At 47.1% G+C, this 19,098-nt stretch overlaps 1 protein-coding gene across 2 annotated transcripts in view; it reads right to left on the bottom strand.

Moving 5' to 3' along the window:
• Window positions 1–12,842, bottom strand: part of SORBS1 (sorbin and SH3 domain containing 1) — a 260,387-nt gene extending 247,545 nt beyond the window's left edge. For both annotated transcript variants that reach the window (XM_066354910.1, XM_066354907.1), the window contains exon 1: window positions 12,705–12,842. The gene's annotated coding sequence lies outside the window, so the exon portion shown is untranslated. The remainder of the gene's footprint in view (window positions 1–12,704) is intronic.
• Window positions 12,843–19,098: the final 6,256 nt, after the last annotated feature.

Here is a 19,098-nt window from a genome sequence, read left to right as displayed (position 1 = left end):
TGTTGAATGGCTGCTGGGGAAGATAAGAGCCTACCTAGCCTCTTGGTGTTAATGAAGACATAAACTCCAGGAGTGCAATACTCATATCTCCATCGTCACCCAGTATCTGTTTAACGAATGAAATGAAACTGTGGCTCCTGAAGCGCTTCTTAAACTGAGAGCCACAAGTAAGCAGGATTCACCTATCAAACGGGGCGCCCTCCCCCCCTGGAGTTATCTGAGCCCTCCTCTTCACCCAGCAACACAGGGCCCCTCTAGGACACCTTGCTACATGTGAGGGACCTGCCTGAGCAATGAAGGGAATGTAGATCACGTGACAGAAACCTCAAAGCAAAGGCCAGGGTCCAACTGATAAATGACCTGGGCTTCAGTCCCTTCTCTCTCCTACAATCCTTTGATAAATCCCCGAGACGATGGAAACAGTCTATATCCGCGCTATCCGCATGGCAGCCACTAGTTCCATGTGCGTTTCATGCATTTCTAGTATGGCTGGTGTGACTGAGAAACTGAATTTTAAATTGCATTTAATTTTAATTAATTTAACCTTAAATAGCCACAGGTGGCTAGTGGCTATCCTATGGGAAAACTCAGCTCTAGTCTATAAATTCCAGGATGGCAGGTGCCATTTCTCTGGTCATCATTGTAGAGCCTGCTTAGTGGTTTTAGCACATGAGCTCACAGGTTTGGGAAAGCCAAAGTAAGTCATGAAAATGCACTTAAGCATTTTTATTTTTTTATTTTTTTTATTTTTTTACAGAGACAGAGAGAGTCAGAGAGAGGGATAGATAGGGACAGACAGGAACAGAGAGAGATGAGAAGCATCAATCATTAGTTTTTCGTTGCAACACCTTAGTTGTTCATTGATTGCTTTCTCATATGTGCCTTGACCGCGAGCCTTCAGCAGACCGAGTAACCCTTTGCTTGAGCCAGCGACCTTGGGTCCAAGCTGGTGAGCTTTTTGCTCAAACCAGTGAGCCCGCACTCAAGCTGGTGACCTCGGGGTCTTGAACCTGGGTCCTCCACATCCCAGTCCGACGCTCTATCCACTGTGCCACCACCCGGTCAGGCACTTAAGCGTTTTTAAACACTACAAACGCAGGATCATACCTGTAATTCATGCTCTTGGTTAAGATGAATCTGATGTTAACTCATACCTGTGTGAGACTGATTAAACACATAACTATGATCTGTTTGGGGGAAATAAGCCTCTACTGTCCGGGCTGTCGTCCAGAACTGCTATCTCTGCTGACTTTAAGAGCAACCCATTTGAGCCTGCGGGCTCCATACGTGGGCCTGGGCATGTGCCACTGAACTCCCAAAGAGCGAGGCCTCATTCTTCGAGTAGGGTCCAGGGATTCTAGCAGAAGAACTCATGTTTTCATATTTCCTTGATATACTCTTTCTAAGTGGAAAAACCTGACATTGACCATATACCGCCCATGCACCAAGAACTGTGGCAGACACAGGAGATACAAGGACTACAATGTGGTCCTCAAAAGGAGCCCACGGTCTAAAAGGAGTAAGAGGTCGATTTTGCAGACTCCTTACTCTGTGTAAGGCACTCAACAACAATCAGGAAAAAGATCTAAGCCAAACATAATCAATTCAATGACTTGCTGTAACAGACGTTTGTACCACGCCTTGCACACAGCAGGCACCTGGTGCAGTAAACTGAATCAAATCTTGACCAACAGCTCATTTTAAGGCTGAAGAAACCAAGACCCAGACAGGTTAAGTGACTTCTCAAGATGACCCAAGGAGCTGGTGATGGGGCTGCAGATAGCACTAGGGCCTCGTCACTCACCAGCTCAACAGTCAACTGTCCTCCCCACACTTCTTATCAGACAGCACAGGGAGCCTGGCAGTACCCGCCTGCTATTATGTCTATCTCAAAACAGGCCCTGGATTTATTTTTGTAAGAGTGGTGTTTGGGACTCTTGAAATCTCATGACTAACCATATGCATACCTTCTTAAAAACATGCATTCAATCACTCAATAAACATTTCTACTATATATCAGGCACCAGTTAAGGGCTCTAATAAAGAGACAAAACAAACTGCTGGTAAAGTCAGAAGGCTGAGCAGCCACATTTATCTCTGCTCCCTCCCAGAACCCCACTAGAAGGGAGGTTGTTTTCTTTCAATGGAAAGGAGTCAACGGCACACAAGCTATGTCAACAGGACTCTGAAGGACAGACAGCTGAGCGCCACGCAGTAGCCGCTTTAGGTCTCTGCTTCGTCTTCTCTGCTAAATGCCAATGGGAGGAAACCACTGAACAAGGGGTGACTTATGCCACTGCAACAGGAGAAGGCACAGGAATTGGAGGCACCAAGGACTGGGGCTAAAGAGAGGGCAACCTGCTAAAAATTGTTGCCAAGAGCAATCAACCCCAGAGTCCCTCCGCAATCTGCTCGGTCTGGTGACTCCCCTCCCTCAGCCAGCAGAAGGTGAAGGCTCACTGTTCTAGCCAAGTACACTAGACTCTAAACTCAGACGCAGTTGAGGGAGATAGGGAGAGAGGTGGGCAACTTTCAGAAAATAGATGGGTTATCTGAAAGTCTACACATTAAAGAGGGTACCTAGCCTCCTTCTCTATCAAGGCTCCCAGAATGCAGAACAACCGGGCTATTACAACCCCTGGCAAACTCCTCCCCAGCAAACCAACATCCCAGGAAAGAGGATCCACAGGCACTGACAACTAGGTGTCCCCAGTGGAGAAAGGGGGGGACTCTCTGCCGGATCACCCTGCAGTGAAATTCACAACCCCTTCCTTGTCACACAGATGCCCTATCAGCATTCTGGAGTCCACCCTTAAAGCACAAATGGGCCACTCGGTGACCGGCACGCACGGAAGGACGGCTCCGGTGGGCAAGACAATAAGCAAAACAAGCACAAAAACGGACTTGGAGGAAACGAAGACAACGTGGGAAACAGCAGAAAAATTCCAAAAAACAAACAAACAAAAACCTTCCGTAAGTGAACTTATTGAAGCCATGTAACAAGAACAGGACGTATTTTTAAAAAAGGAAAGAAAAAGTAAGCATTCAGAGGTAAGGGGAGAGTTTTAGAAAGTATAACATGCAGGTGTGTTTCATGCAAAACCATGAAAGCAAAAACAAAAAATTCAAAAGGAATGATTAAAGATAACGCTGAAGATCTTTCTCAAAAGGTAAAACAAAAATAAAATGAAAATAAAAAATAAAAGATTTTAAAATTACAAACTTGACCCAGTTAAGTCCAACATCCAACTATTCTAAGTTCCAGAGACAAAACACAGAAAATGGAGAAAAGGAAATTGTCAAAGAAAATTTCCAAGAACTGAAGGATGTGAATCTTTAGTTCAAAAGAGCATATCAAGGATGCAACACAATAATTTTTAAAGCAAGAAAACTCCAAATGCAGAGAAAGAAAAGAGCAGGTTATCCACAAAGAATCAAGAATCAGTACGGCATCCTAATTGTCGACATCAATATTGGAAGCCAGAAGATGGTGCAACAATGCTTTAAAAATTCTAACGGAGCCCTGGCCAGTTGGCTCAGTGGTAGAGCGTCAGCCTGGCGTGCAGAAGTCCTGGGTTGGATTCCCGGCCAGGGCACACAGGAGAAGCACCCATCTGCTTCTCCACCCCTCCCCCTCTCCTTCCTCTCTGTCTCTCTCTTCCCCTCCCGCAGCCAAGGCTCCATTGGAGCAAAGATGGCCCGGGCGCTGGGGATGGCTCCTTGGCCTCTGCCCCAGGCACTAGAGTGGCTCTGGTCTTGGCAGAGCGACGCCCCAGAGGGGCAGAGCATCGCCCCCTGGTGGGCAGAGCATCACCCCTGGTGGGCGTGCCGGGTGGATCCCGGTCGGGCGCATGCGGGAGTCTGTCTGACTGTCTCGCCCGTTTCCAGGTTCATAAAAATAAAAAAAATAAAAGATAAAAAATTCTAACGGAAAATGGCTTTCAACCTAAAATTCTAGACAAATCAAACCATGAATTGAGTGCAATTGTAGAATAAGAACTGTTCAGACATGCAAGTTTGAAGTGACCACCTTCTACAGGTCCTCCCAGAAACTCCTGGAGGACTAACCAAGAAAGAGGAAAGAGGACGCAACCCAGAACAAGATGCAGGAACCCCCCGGCTGCGTTAGGCCCCGGCCCAGAGGTCAGTGGGCCAGAATAGAGGAAAGGAATGAAGACCTCTGGGAGTGAGGTCTCTATGGCAAAAATAGCTAATAAAATTAAAAGAAACACATGTTATAAAACAGAGATGTTTTAAAATGCTTTCAGAGACTCTAGGAATTTGTAATAAGTACATAGAAAATTAAATAAATAGGAAAAAGAAAGTAGCCTAACCAGTGGTGGCACAGTGGACAGAACATGAACCTGAGATACTGAGGACCCAGGTTCAAAACCCTGAGGTCACTGGCTTGAGCGCAGGCTCACCAACTTGTGTGTGGGGCCGTCACTTTGAGCACAGGATCATAGACATGACCCCTGGTCGCTGACTTGAGCTCAAAGGTTGCTAGCTTGAAGCCCAAGGTCACTGGCTTGAGCCCAAGATCTTTGGCTTGAGCAAGGGGGTCACTGACTAGGCTGAAGTCCCCCTCAGTCAAGGCACATATTAGAAGCAATCAATGAACACTAAGGTGATGCAACTACGAGTTGATGTTTCTGATCTCTCCACCACTGGTCAGACTATTCTCTCTCTCTCTCTCTCTCTCTCTCTCTCTCTTTCTCTCTCTCTCTTCCCCCTCTTCCCGTCTCTCTACCTCTCTCCCTAAAAATATATAATAATAACAGTAAAAAAGTAATTATTAACTTGAAAAATGTACAAGAAAGGAAATATTATATGGCTTGGCCATGAACACAATTTACAGTGAAAATAATGTAAACATTGAATATTGATGTAATCAGAAACTGTGATGTAGCCATAACCGGATGACAGGGAGGAAGGGGAGTTTGTGAGGAGTGGAGGGGAGAGGAGAGGAGTAAGGATTTCTCTAATCTGTAGCAGGACATGAAGTAACATCTAAAATGAACAATCAGGAACCAGTATTGGGAGCATGTAACTTATAAAAATGATAGTAATATAAGAGAAATGAGATATAAAAAGTGCAATATAAGAAGTGATTGTGAGGCTGGCTCATGGATAGAGCATGGGCCTAGCATGTGGACATCACCAGTTCAATCCCAGCTCAGGGCACACATGAGAACGGAACATCTGCTTCTCTTCCCTCCCTCTCCCCCTTCTCTCTCTCTTCTCCTTTCACAGCCAGTGGCCCCAAGCACTGAGGATGGCGTGGTTGGTCGGAGAATCAGCTTTGGGTGCTAAAAATAGCTTGGCTGATTTGAGCATTGGCCCCAGACAGGGGTTGCCAGGTGGATCCCGGTTGGGGCACATGTGGATGTCTATCTATATCCCCTCTTCTCACTTAAAAAAAAAAAAAAGTGGCCCTGGCCGGTTGGCTCAGCGGTAGAGCATCGGCCTGGCGTGCGGGGGGACCTGGGTTCGATTCCCGGCCAGGGCACATAGGAGAAGCGCCCATTTGCTTCTCCAGCCCCACCCCCTCCTTCCTCTCTGTCTCTCTCTTCCCCTCCCGCAGCCGAGGCTCCATTGGAGCAAAGATGGCCCTGGCGCTGGGGATGGCTCCTTGGCCTCTGCCCCAGGCGCTAGAGTGGCTCTGGTCGTGGCAGAGTGACGCCCAGGATGGGCAGAGCATCGCCCCCTGGTGGGCAGAGCGTCGCCCCTGGTGGGTGTGCCGGGTGGATCCCGGTCGGGCGCATGCGGGAGTCTGTCTGACTGTCTCTCCCCGTTTCCAGCTTCAGAAAAATACAAAAAAAAAAAAAGTGACTACAGCACAAAGTATAAGACATCCACATCCTAACCCCTGAACCTATAAATGTGTTACATGGCAAAGGGAAATTAAGGCAGCCAATGAAATTAGAGCTGCTAATCAACTGACCTTAAAATAGGGAGTTAATCATCCAGATAAGCCCAAAGTAATCAGAAGAATCCTTAAAAGTGGAAGAGGGAAGAAGAAGGGAGTCAGAGGAGGAAGTGACTATGTCAGAAGGATAGTGATGCAATGGGAGGACTCACCTGGCCATTGCTGGCTTTGAAGATAAAGGAAGGGGGCCGTAAGCCAAGGAATGCAGGCAACCTTTAGCAGCTGAAAGAAGTAAGACAGATTCTTCCCAGGTGGGGATGCAGCCCGGCTGCCACCTGAATTTTAACCCACTGACAGCCTTTTCAGAGTTTTAACATACAGAACTGTACTATAAATTTCTGTTGTTTTAAGCCACTATGTTGTGGTAACGTGTCACTTCAGTAACAGAAAATCGTGTTCAGTGATCGACTCTGGGAAGTGGATCACCAGGACGAGGATGGGGACACAACCTTCTTATAAGCCTTGTCGTATTATTTGACTTTCAAAACTGCAAATGTATATATACTGCTCACAACAATTAGGGGATATTTCAAAATGAATATGAAGCTATAACATATCCCCTAATTGTTGTGAGCAATATATATATAACTTTGATACAAATTAAAATTTAACTTAAAACGATGAAACCCAGATTCTCTCTTGCCAGATCTCTCAGTCTGGTGGAGAAGACCAACAGGGAACCAGTGTTAGCAGAAAGCAGACACAGAAGTGAGGGGAGTCTGAAAACAGAAGGAGGCGTCATCCAGGTAGGAGGAAAAGGTCTTCTGGAGAGGGACAAGTCCTGGTGTGGGGGAGGACCTTGTGGCAGAGCGCAGAAGGACTGGGACCTCAGGGGAGCGCCGAAAACAGCGAAAAGGCTGGAGGGGTGGTTCTCAGCACCACCAGATGTGACACCCGCCCCACTGCTGGCTTCTTCGGCTGGAGTATGGGACCGCTGTGTATAATGAGAGGGGACATGGACAGGTGAAGGCCTAAGAGAAACACATTTTCCTGGACCATCAACTGCCCTCAACAGTAAAGCATTTTAAATGCTCCGGCACATATTATAGAACACAAAACTCGGGATTTTTTTTAACATAAAGACTGGAGACTTTGAGGGGACTTCTTGCCTGAGAGAGCCACATTACACACTAAACTTTCTGCTGACGGTCAGCACCAAGACTCAACCTTCTCTGTAACTGATAAGAGTCAGAAGGAAGGTCTAAAGGGCTACAGCGTGCATCTATCAAAGTATCTGGGACTTCACACCAGCCACCTGTCGGTGGTGGCCCACCCTCCCTGAGTCACCACAAGACACCCTTTGGGTTATAACCAACACAAACCAGAAAGCTGAGAAACAACACATTTCTTTCCAAAGGGGTCTGGGGCCCTGGCCGGTTGGCTCAGCGGTAGAGCATCGGCCTGGCGTGCGGGGGACCCGGGTTCGATTTCCGGCCAGGGCACATAGGAGAAGCGCCCATTTGCTTCTCCACCCCCTCCTTCCTCTCTGTCTCTCTCTTCCCCTCCCGCAGCCAAGGCTCCATTGGAGCAAAGATGGCCCGGGCGCTGGGGATGGCTCCTTGGCCTCTGCCCCAGGCGCTAGAGTGGCTCTGGTCGCAACAGAGTGATGCCCCAGAGGGGCAGAGCATCGCCCCCTGGTGGGCAGAGCATCGCCCCCTGGTGGGCGTGCCGGGTGGATCCCGGTCGGGCGCATGCGGGAGTCTGTCTGACTGTCTCTCCCCCGTTTCCAGCTTCAGAAAAAGAAAAAGAAAGAAAAAAACAACAAAGGGGTCTGGGTCCTGCTCCTGCAGGTTGGGTTAGCTCAGCCTGGGGAAACAAAGGAAAACCACTGTGCTGGATTTTTCAGCGAGAACAAGTCAAGGATCCACAGAGACACTTCAAGCCTGCAGAGTACTCTCTCGGCCTCAGCCTGCCCACCTCCCCCACTCGACGCATTACCGGAATCAGCAACAAGAGCCACAGGTCCAGCATCAGCATCCTCAGCCCCTTGCAGTGCAGGCCTCAGTTAGAGAAGACACTGCACACATGCTTCCCAGGGCAGGAAGTCAAGAAACAGGGCACATCTCTTGGGAGAGAGTGTCCCTTGTGTCCACATACAAGGGTGGAAACTTTTTCCATTGTTATAGCTGTTTTTGTTATAAAAACAATAAGCACATGATTGTGAGCTGGGAATTTTTTTTTTTCTATAAAGAGACACCACTGACCACAGAAGAGGGAGGATGGGGAATCAATGGAAGACCACACAGAAGTAAAAAGCTATTTAACTGGGGTTGGTTTGTTGGTTTTGTGTGTAAAAACACATCTACAAACGTTCAAAAAGAGTGAACTCAGCTGATTTCAAATTAAGAACAGAGAAGATGAAATTTTAATGACACAATAAATATATTAAAATACACCACAAAGCTATCTCATTGACAGTAAAGAAAGGACAGGGAGGAAGGCAAGGAGAAAGGTACAACCGGGGAGAAAAAGAAATGTACAGAAGAGGCCCTGGCCGGTTGGCTCAGCGGTAGAGCGTCGGCCTGGCGTGCGGGGGACCTGGGTTCGATTCCCGGCCAGGGCACATAGGAGAAGCGCCCATTTGCTTCTCCACCCCCCCCCCCTCCTGCCTCTCTGTCTCTCTCTTCCCCTCCCGCAGCCAAGGCTCCATTGGAGCAAAGATGGCCCGGGCGCTGGGGATGGCTCCTTGGCCTCTGCCCCAGGCGCTAGAGTGGCTCTGGTCAAGGCAGAGCGACGCCCCGGAGGGGCAGAGCATTGCCCCCTGGTGGACGTGCCAGGTGGATCCCAGTCGGGCGCATGTGGGAGTCTGTCTGACTGTCTCTCCCCATTTCCAGCTTCAGAAAAAATACAAAAAAAAAAAAAAAAGAAAAAAATGTACAGAAGAGGAAGATGTGGGAAAGGACCGGGAAGACAATGAGACAGAGGGACAGACACACATGCCTACCCGTACCCAGAAAGAAGGAACAACTAAAATCCACAGAGACGCTTCCTAGGCCTGAAGAGTCAGCCAAAGTAAACTGCACTCACTGTACATGGCCAGCTGTTGGCTCGGGCTCTAGACTTCAAAGTACTATCTGTTATGCCCTTAAATGGTTACTGATCTGGTTAACCACTGTTCACAGTCCTTTACTTGCTCACTGAAACACTTTGAGACTTACCTCAGGTCACAGGCCGTAGGCTCCCCCCAAATGAGCTACAACTCAGTAAGTCAGTCATCCTCAAGTACGCACTCGGAAAGGGAGTACATGAAACACTACCTCAATGAACGTACAAAGTGCAATGGTAGTCGGAGGAGAAAACGCTGCTTGAGTTAAAAAGAAATTCCAAGGAAAACTTTTTTCAGTTCCTGCATTAAAAAAAACAAAACCTGGGACTTCAGCAGAACTGGGTCCAACCTCAGCATTCTCCAGCATCGCCACCAGCACACCTGACTTCCCACATGTTCAAGCGCCGTGTGCCCCAGGGGCTCCAAAGGCCTCCGCTGGCCCTGAAACAAGCAGCCTCTGCACTGCAATCTGAGGGTCAACGGGAGAGCCAAGGCGACTCCAAGTCAGTCCCACCCCGAGGACACTCACCCTCACCCTTGTCCAGGCCAAGCCTCTCCATACGTAACTTCACCCGAAGGCTGCAGAAATCTGCTACTTCACAGCTGATAGAGCATCCCCCACCTGCTTCCCGCTCCATCCCTTTCTCCTTCAAACTTGGTTTCTGTGGTCTCTCCTTCCCCACCTGACCTGCCCCCAACCTGCTCCCCAGTCTGCTTCTCCAGCCTCTCCCTTCTTCAGCCCCTGTGTCTTCCTCACTTTTCTATCATTTGTCAGAGGAGGCGGAGGCTTAAGAGATACGTGTAGAACACGAGACCTAGAATCTATACGTATCTGAGATTCCATCCCAGCTCTGCATCTTGCTAGCTGTACGACCTCAGACAAATCACAAACCTCCCAACTCTTCAAATTATTCACTGAGGGAGACTGAACCTGGCAATCATAGAGATCTCTTCCAACTCTCATGTTGTAACTAGCTAAACAGTCACCTGTATAACCGTAAGTTAACCGTGAGTTAAGGATACACAGAAAGAATGAATTAGAGCAACTCCCTTCCCTCAGCATTCTATCATCCCACCCTCATCTGCCCAGCCAACCACAGGCCCTGAGGGTCTGTGCCTCTCACGCTGGGCAGTTCTGGCTGTGAATTATATACATGTAGTTAAACCTCAAATATCACACTAATAAAAAAAAAAGGGAGTCTGAATCCAACAGAAGCCTGAGTCCTAGAATGCTTTTTTCATGCCATTCAGCAATGTTGTGGATTTAACATCAGTTTAGCAAACACAAAAGCATCTAAAAATGCTATCACAGACTATACTTTTGAATCTAAGAACAATAATGCCGTCAGGAACCGTGGGAAATGGTCTTCTCCAAAGCCCTCCACTTTACCAAGGCCCAGAGTGTAGAAGCAACTATTAGCCCAAAGCCCAAAGCTGGTTAGTGACCAGGATTAAAGCCAGCTGTCCTGACTCTGGTCCAGAACTCCTCCACCTAAGCTTTTTGAGATCATCCATTTCCATTTTCATAGAAACAGAATAAATCCTAAATTACCAATGAGTGCCCTCTACAGCAAATCCATGTCCACATCCAGGGAAGAGTCGAGAACTAAATCTGGATGACCAGGTGATTTACTAATGCTGCCTAATCAAAGTTTGCTTTCCTGTACCCTGCCCATTCATTCTCTGCAAAGAAAACCCCAGACTCTGCTATCTATACTGAACTCTATTTTGGAGAAGGGGAAAGAGGGGAGAGCTGAATCGTTCTTTGTTCTGCCAGCAAGGAGCATCTATATCTATCTGCTCATCCTTTCCCACAACTCTTACCTCAACCCCCAATATTCCCAATCCCTTCTGAGAAGTTCACAGCAACTCTCCAACTAGAATTTTAAAAAGCAGGTAAGAGGAGGAGAGGGCCAACAGGGGGTGGGTGTCCAATGGAAGACAACAATACCTTCCCTTCTCTTCACCCTATGGGGTAGAAAGCATTTCTTTTCAGTTGCTAAACCTTACAGGGAAATTACTTGAGCTAGTTCAACTCAGGGCCCTCCAGCTGAGAAATGAGCTCTCACTAACCCCTGGGGAACTAACCCCTAACGATCAACTCTAACAATGCCTAGGGCAAAGATACCAACAGATCAACCCCTCCATGCGGGGCCCCTTGGTCCAAGAACCTGAGACATCAGAGCTTGGCTGGCAAAGAGCTATTTAAGGCAGCATCAAGAAGGTGGGGCAGAAAAATAGCTGGCAGCATCCTCCTCCTCCACCCCTCCCTCAAAGCCAAAACACACACACCCCTCACTGCATAGATAGCCATCGCTCTCACTTATGTCTCTGAAGGGTTGTAGAGCTGGAGTCCTCAAATATCCAATACGTGTTTTCTGTCATTGAGACTGCTGTTCCCATCTGCTGCCCATCCCTCTTTAAGAACCCTCCTTCCTTTAGATGACCATCAAGCCAAGACCACAAAATTGAATCTAGAGGAGCTCAAAAACCAAGGAGGGCAGTGGATACAAACAAGCCATCTCTACCCTCACTTATGAAAGGAAAAAGGGCGCAAGTGGGGGTAATGTCAGATGCCTGTCAGACATGCCATGTCTCTAAATGAACCTCCCTTCTACTGGCCCTGAAATCAATTCGAAAAATTTCAGTAGGTCAGCTTTGCGACAACAGGAGCATCCCAGCGCTCAGTTTAAAACGAAAGTCCAAAGGCTTAGCCAGAACATGCTGGGACAACCCAAGGTCTGGATGAACGGAGCCATGCTCAGTGGGATCCCTTCTGCTGTTATGTAGCAATGTAATAGCGTAATAAATTCTGTCAGCCTGAAGAAAGCATGCACTGGTGAATTTCAAAGCCATCTTACGACAGCGGATGCAGGAGGATGCAGAATTCGACAACACATTCCCCCATGAAAGGAACATAATGACTTCAAGCCTCTTTCCCCCTCTATCTTGAATGGAAATACTGCTTATCAAGGAAGCCACGTCGGAAAGCAGCCAGGGGAGAGCCGGGATGCCCCGGGAATTAGGAGAAAGGAGTTCCTTTCCGTCCGTCTCGGTAATGAACTGCCAGGCATGGGGCGGGGGGGGGGGGGGGGGGGGAGCATGGACGAATAGACAGGCACGGTGTCCCCGGACACACATACACGTATCCGCTAATTCAGGCGGGTCCTAGGCCAGACCGGTCGTCCTTGGCCCCTCCCGCCGCCCTCTCCTCCAGAAGGATGCTGATGAATGAAAACACCTGAAATGCCTCCATCCTGCCGCTCGCTCCCTTCCTTCTTCCCCGAACTGCAGTAGAGGAGCCCCTCCTCGGTAGTTTCCCTTTACAGCGCAAACCCACCCGGGCTTTGATGTCTCCTGCACCCACCCATATTGCAGGCAGCCTGGAGCAGGCGGACATTCTTTCCTAGCAGAGGCCATGATCGCACGTACCCCCAATCCACCAAAAAACCGTGGAGTCTCCCCAAACCCCCGCACCCTGGGAAACTTTCCTTAAAAGACTGACAGAAAGGAGGGTTCGGCCGAAGGGCGCCACGGTTTCCCTGCGACTACGGGGGGATGCTCTGAGGGAGGGGGTCCCCAAGTCCTTCCAACAGCTGGCCCTTTAAACGCGACTCCTCTGAGCGCGGAACAAAGGCAACGCCCGCGGGGGCGGGTTGGCGCACGCCCCCAGCGCCGGCGCAGCCCATCGGGTGAGCACGGGCGGGCGGGCGGCTGGCGCGGGCTTACCTTGCGGGTCGCCTGGCGGGCGGGCTGGTGAGCAGCGCGCGTCCTGCCCCACTCGCACTACACGCTGCAGTTGGCCCCGCTCTGTTTTTCTGGGACTCGGCGCTGACTTCACCGACACTCCGCCGCTGACCAATGAGCTACGGCAGCCGCCCCCTCATTAGCATGCGTCTGGAACCGTCCACTCGGCTTCGCTTTGGCAGCGGGCAGGGCCAGGGGGCGGGGCCGAGCCCGGCAGTGACAGGAAGGGGCGTGTGCGCCAATGGGAGGCGAGGAAGTGCCCCACCGCCCCGCCCACAGCATTGTCAGCCCCCTGCGCTGGCCCACGGATCTCCGGCTCATAAAGCGCCGGGGGCCGCAGTAACCCTTAATGTTGTGGCGGGCTGCGGCTGGACTGGAGGACAGCGTGCTGCCCTCTGTCCCTTCAGAGGGATGCCCCCCCCACCCCACCCCCGGAAAGGTGGGAAGGAACTTTAGGCATAAAAATAACAGCTATCTTCTCTTGAGTGCAAATGCTACTTAATCTCTAGGCCCCAGTTTGCTCATCTATAAAATGGCCTAATAGTAGGATGTAGTGAAGATTAACATAGGTAACCTACATAAAGCATTTAGGTCAGTGTCTGGCTGTTGCGCTACATAAATACTTGCTACTATCATTGTTATTCTCTGTACCAATCCCTGTGCTTAATGCTTCCGGATATTTTCTCATTTGATCCTCAAAGCCTTATAAGAGAGGCACTGTTTCCGAGTACAAGTCTTTAACTTCCTTGGTTAAATTTACTCCTAGGCACTTTTTTTGTTGTTGTTGCAATAGTGAAGGGGATTGTTTTCTTCATTTCTCTTTCAGACAGATCATTGTTAGTGTATAAAAATGCTTCTGATTTCTGAGTATTAATTTTATATCCTGCCACTTTATTGAATTCATTTATCAGGTCCACTAGTTTTTTTACTGAGACTTTAGGGTTTTCTATGTACAGTATCATATCATTAGCAAATAATGATAGTTTTACTTCTTCTTTTTCAATTTGGATGCCTTTTATTTCTTCTTCTTGTCTGATTGCTGTGGCTAGGGCTTCCAGAACTATGTTGAATAAGAATGGTGAAAGGGGGCACCCCTGCCTTGTTCCTGATCTTAAGGGGATTGCTTTTAACTTTTGCCCATTGAGTATGATGTTGGCTGTGGGTCTGTCATAGATGGCCCTTATCAGGTTGAGGTATGTTCCCTGTATTCCCACTTTGCTGAGAGTTTTGATCATAAGTGGGTGCTGGATTTTATCGAATGCTTTTTCTGTATCTTTTGATATTATCATGTGGTTTTTCTCCTTCCTTTTGTTTATGTGATGAATCCCATTGATTGATTTGCAAATATTGTATACCAGCCTTGCCTCCCCAGAATGAATCCCACTTGATCATGATGTATGATTTTTTTCATGTATTGCTGGATCTGGTTTGCTAATATTTTGTCGAGAATTTTAGCAAACTATCCCTGAGAAATTCATCAGTGATATTAGCCTACAGTTTTCTTTCTTTGTGTTGTCTTTGCCTGGTTTTGGAATCAGAATTATGCTCGCCTCATAAAGTTTTCCCTACTCTTGAATTTTTTGAAATAGCTTGAGAAGGACAGGGGTTAGTTCTTCTTTGAGTGTTTGGCAGAATTCACCTGTGAAGCCATTTGGTCCAGGGCTTTTGTTTGTTGAGAGTTTTTTGATAACTGTTTCAACTGGAAAATTTTATAAAACATTGATAAAGCCCTGGCTGGTTGGCTCAGTGGTAAAGCATTGGCCCAGTATGTGGAAGTCTCAGGTTCGATTCCCGGGCATTGCACACAGGAGAAGCACCCATCTGCTTCTCCACCCTTCCCCCTCTCCTTCCTCTCTGTCTCTCTCTTCCCCTCCTGTAGCCAATGCTCCATGGGAGCAGAGTTGGCCTGGGCGCTGAGGATGGCTCCATGGCCTCTACCTCAGGTGCTAGAATGGCTGTGGTTGCAATGGAGCAATGTCCCAGATGGGCAGAGCATCACCCCCTGGTGGGCATACCAGGTGGATCCCGGTTTGGTGCATGCAGGAATCTGTCTGACTTCCTCCCCGCTTCTAATTCGGAACAATAAAAAAAATGTTGATAAAATAAATCAAGGCAGATACAAATAAGTGGAAGCATATACCGTGTTCATGGTTAGGAAGAATAAACATCATTAAAATGTCCATATTACCCAAAGCAATTTATAAATTCAATGTAATTCCTATTAAAATACCAATGACCTACTTCAAAGATACAGAACACATATTCCAAAAATTCATATGAAACCAAAAAAGAACATGAATAGCCTCAGTAATCTTGAAAAAGAAGAATAAAGTGGATGGTATCACACTTCCTGATGTCAAGTTATACTACAAGGCCATTTGTACTCAAAACAGCTTGGTACTGGCATAAGAACAGGCATATAGATCAGTGGAACAGAACAGAGAACCCAGAAATAAACACACACCTTTATGAACAATTGATATTTGACAAGGGTGGTAATAGCATACAATGGAGTAAAGACAGCCTCTTTAACAAATGATGTTGGGAAAATTGGACAGCTACCTGCAAAAAAATGAAACTAGACCACCAACTTACACCATTCACAAAAATAAAATGGATAAAAGACTTAAATGTAAGTCATAAAACTATAAGCATCCTAGAGGAAAACATAGGCAATAAGCTCTCACAGCAATATATTTGCTGATTTATCTCCACAGGCAAGGGAAATAAAGGTCAGGATAAACAAATGGGACTATATCAAACTGATAAGCTTTTGCACAGCTAAAATTAATATGAACAAAATAAAAAGGCAAACCACACAATGGGAGAACATATTCGACAATATGTCTGATAAGGGGTTAATAGCCAAAATTTATAAAAACTTGTAAAACTCAACACCAGGAAGATAAACAATCCCATCAAAAAAATGGGCAAAAAAAATGAATAGACATTTCTCCAAAGAGGACATATAGATGGCCAATAGACAGATGAAAAAATGTTCAACATCACTAATCATTAGAGAAATGCAAATTAAAACCACAATGAGATATCACCTCACACCAGTCAGAATGGCGCTCATCAACAAAACAACACAGAATAAGTACTGGCGAGGATGTGGAGAAAGGGGAACCCTCCTGCACTGCTGGTGGGAATGCAGACTGGTGCAGCCACTGTGGAAAACAGTATGGAGATTCCTCAAAAAATTAAAAATGGGGCCCTGGCCAGTTGGCTCAGTGGTAGAGCGTCGGCCTGGCATGCGGAAGTCCCGGGTTCGATTCCTGGCCAGGGCACACAGGAGAGGCGCCCATCTGCTTCTCCACCTTTCCCCCTCTCCTTCCTCTCTCTCTCTTCCCCTCCCGCAGCCGAGGCTCCATTGGAGCAGAAGATGGCCCGGGCACTGGGGATGGCTCCTTGGCCTCTGCCCCAGGCGCTAGAGTGGCCCTGGTCGCGACAGAGCGACGCCCCGGAGGGGCAGAGCATTGCCCCCTGGTGGGCGTGCCATGTGGATCCCGGTCGGGCACATGCCGGAGTCTGTCTGACTGCCTCCCCGTTTCCAGCTTCAGAAAAATCCAAAAAAAAAAAAATTAAAAATGGAACTGCCTTTTGACTTAGCCATTCCACTTTTAGGAATATGTCCTAAGAACACCACATCACTGATTCAAAAGAAGACATGCACCCCCATGTATATGGCAGCATTGTTTACAATAGCCAAGACCTGGAAACAGCTCAAGTGTCTGTTAGTGGACGAGTGGATTAAAAAGCAGTGGTACATATACACAATGGAATACTATGGGGCCATGAAAAAGAAGGAAATCTTACTTTTTGTGACAGCATGGATGGACCTGGAAACTATTATGTTAAGTGAAATAAGCCAGGCAGAGAAAGAAAAATATCATAAGTATATGACCTCACTCATTTGAAGAATCCGACAAACAATATGAACTGAGGAACGGAATAGAGACAGAGGCGGGATCAAAGGATGCAGAAAGAAAGCAGACAGAGGGAAAGGGGATAATAGGCTGATAGGATGGGATGAGAGCAGGAAAGCAAATCCTAGAGGCAAGAGGGGAGGGCGTTACAGGGAGGGGGACAAGGGGGATGTAGTGGGGAACACGGGGGAGGGGAGGATGTATTCGGAGGGACACTAGAATCTATATAAACACAATCAATTAAAATTTAAAAAAAGAAAAGAGGCACTGTTATCAATCCCTACTTTTCAAGCAGGAAAACTGAGGTGTGGTTTAAGTGGCTTGCTGAAGGTCACACAGAAAGCAGTGCAATCAAGATTTTAATGCAGGTTCTGAGGGTCATTCATACAACATATTATTTCAGGAGCTGCATGGCAGTGGGCATGCGCTGGGTCTTGGGTCACTGCTGAAAAACAAGCAGGAAAGGCCCCTCCCCTCATGAAGCCTCCTTTTTAGTTAGGGAGACAGAGAAACTAGTGAATAAATAAACAAGATCACCTGCAATATGAAGAGTGAATAAAATAAAACGATAATGTGCAAGGGGAGAGAAGTGCACTTTTACTATGTAGATTGAGTTCAGAACTAACCATTGTGCAATACCACCCTGATCTCCTCCTGTCCCTTCAGTGTTATGGAAAAGGAAGCAGACAGGGAAAGCTGTTTGCCCAAGATCACAGGGTCAGCAGGCCAGCAAATAGCTGGTCTGGAACTTGCTACCTCCACACCTAGCTTCCCACATCTCTGGGACATCCCAGTCATCCTTCAGTTGAACACAGCTGACTTGGATCAGTCGCCCTTGGCAAAAGTCTCTAGCCAGAGCATGTTCCCAGTTAACAGCCTTTATGTGGCAAGGTAAAGACAGGCCTTGATGACTGCACAGGGTGATGGGGAAAACATCTGCTAACGCTCTTAGATGTCAGGTATCTGACAAACCTTTGCTGAGCACCTGCTGTCTTCTTCTATGTAAAGAAAAACAAAATTTTAGAAGACTCCTAGTCACCTGGGATCTTACTCTACAACTGAGGAGACAGGACACCACTAGAAAACTATTCTAGGGAGCCCCCAGCCCAGGCCTCTCTCTACCTGCACCTCATCTGGTCGCTTTGCAAAGAATCTGAATCAGGCTTCCCAGGCTCTACTAGTAACTTACTTCCTGATCCAGGCAAGACAGTTCCTCTGGGCCTGTCAAGTAATAAAAAGGCTTTTATTGGGCACGTCTAGTCTGCTATGCGCTATTCTGCACTTGTGCTAAGAGCTTTACCTGCATTAACTCACTGACACCACACAACAAACCCAGGAGGCGTGTTATAATTATCTTGAGGCTATCCACACAAGGGGAAGATAACAGGTAGAGAAACTAAGTCAGCTGCCTACCCAGCAAATTCAGGGCAACGCCATTTAGAATAGAAAAACAAAATCGAAACAACTCAAATATCCAATTGAGTGGATTAGATAAGAAAATGACAGCACAACCATTTGACAGAATGCTAACAGCCATGCATAACTAAAGAGTATAGTGATACTTATTAACACATAAAGATGCTCATAATACATTGAATGGAAACAGAGGCGGAAAACTTGTTTTATACTGCAATTCCATTAGAACTATCCTTTTAAAAAATTTTTTAAATGTATTGATTGATTTTAGAGAGAGAGAGAGAGGAAAGGGGGGGATCTAATTTGTTGTTGCACTTATTTATGCATTCATTGGTTGATTCTTGTATGTGCCCTGACTGGGGTTCAAACCCACAACCTAGGCATGTCAGGACAATGTTCTAACCTATTAGAGCCTCTTTTTTTTCTTTCCTTCTTTCTTACTTTTTTTTTTTTTTTTTTTTTTTTTTTAGAAAGACAGGGAGAGAGGCAGATACAGGAACATTGAGCTATTCCTGTATGTGCCCTGACCAGGGATCAAGCCAGCAAATTCTGCACTTCAGGATGATGCTCCAGCCAACCGAGGTACGAGGTATCTGGCCAGGGCTTTATTTTTTATTGATTGGTTTTTAGAGAGACAGAGAGAGGAAGGAATAGGGGAGGGAGGAAGGAATAGGGGAGGGAGGAGGGAACCAATGTGCATTCATTGGTTGCTTCCCGTATGTGCCCTGATCAGGGATCGAACCCGCAACCTTGTCATTTCAAGACAACACTCTAACCTACTGAGCTAAGCAGCCAGGGTCTATTAGAGCCGTTTCTAATAGTTCTATGGGATTATGAGTATTTTCTGCTCATCTATATTTTTCTTCAAAACCATTTATCAAATTGTTCAATGAAAATAAAACAACATAATTTTAAAATGAAAATCCAGACTCTACCCATGGACATCTGATCTACAGGCAAGGCCATCCCTATCAGTGGGAAACTGCCTGGAGGAATCTTAAATGAGGCCCAAGTCTTCAAGTCAACCCTCG

Source organism: Saccopteryx leptura, chromosome 13 (assembly GCF_036850995.1).
Source record: "Saccopteryx leptura isolate mSacLep1 chromosome 13, mSacLep1_pri_phased_curated, whole genome shotgun sequence".
Classification (NCBI taxonomy): Eukaryota; Metazoa; Chordata; class Mammalia; order Chiroptera; family Emballonuridae; genus Saccopteryx; species Saccopteryx leptura.
The sequence above is the reverse complement of the archived record's forward strand: the minus strand, read 5'-3'. Positions and strand labels throughout refer to the sequence as shown.